Below are 1,332 nucleotides of genomic sequence, written 5' to 3' on the forward strand. Positions count from 1 at the left end.
TTATCTTACAAGGGTACAAGTGAATCTTTCTAAGAGTAGAATATGAACGTCTTAACACAATAACTAAGAAAATGACATGAAGGCTATGTTAACCAATATGATGAAAATATTTCAAATTGTATGTGAAAACACCACACTGTACCCCAGAATTGCATTAATGTACATAGTTATCATATATATATTTATATATATATGATGAAATAAAACAGTTCTTATGGGGAAAAAAAAAGAAATACTTTCATCAAAATGGTTAATGTAGCCTTCATGGCATCCTCTTAGTTATTGTGTTAAGATATTTATATTCTACATTTAGAAAGATTCACATGTACCCTACAAATGATGTTTCTAAAACATCCAAAGTTTTGGTTCTAGAAAGCAAAAGTTGAAAAATATGCTGGAGAAATCATATTATAGTGGAAAGCCAGAGATCTGAGTTGAGGTGTCCCCTAATCTACTGTTGAAAAATATATGGAGAATGAAAACAAGATCCAGATTACCCACATATCTGACCTGGAGCTGTCCTTTCCAATTATCTATTGCCACTCATTATTTATATGACCTTGAGAGAGTCAAAGAATGACTCAGTGTCAGATATCTTACCTTTGTAACAAGATTTACAAGATCCCTTCCATCTCAAAAAAATCTGTACTTCTATATAAAAGTATGACCCAAAAGTAGAGTCTACTTTTACAGACCTACTAGGAATGATGTATGATAATAAATATTACCAGAGTAGTCTCCATAATAAGCTGTTCTCTTATTCCAAATGTGATAGCAATGCTCAAAACATGGTGAGAACTTCTATTTTTGGATTTTTCCTTTTCCTTTAGGGTAATATTCAAGAAATATTAAGAAATGTTTTTATCCCAGCCAGTGAGAGGCAGAGTTAGGACTTGAACCCATGCATCTGGCAGCAGAGTCTGTGATCTTAACATCTGTGTTTAACGTCTATCGCCTATTTATAAACACAGTCACATTCCTTATACGCTGGAGTTTGTGGCCTGAGGTTGATCTACTAAAACCTTTAGTAGAGCTATAAGCCATGTAGGAAAATAACCATTTCACTTAATTTTTAACATAAATACCATTATTTGACTTGATCAATTCAATCTCCCACTTTAGTCATTAAACTTGGCTATAAATATTTTTAAATTGGTTTTAAGAAAATAAATCAGTTAAATGTTTGACAGCACTTAGGAAGTAGAAAGACTTAAGGAATGTCCAATTGGCTTCACAGGCAATTTTTTTTTAAAAAGTGTTTAATTTTTGTGAAGTCTAATTCATCTCTATTTTCTTTTGATGCTTATATATATGGTGTTTTATCTAAGAAAC

The sequence above is a fragment of the Otolemur garnettii genome, unplaced genomic scaffold (genome assembly GCF_000181295.1).
Source record: "Otolemur garnettii isolate 467f Iridium unplaced genomic scaffold, OtoGar3 scaffold00026, whole genome shotgun sequence".
NCBI lineage: Eukaryota > Metazoa > Chordata > Mammalia > Primates > Galagidae > Otolemur > Otolemur garnettii.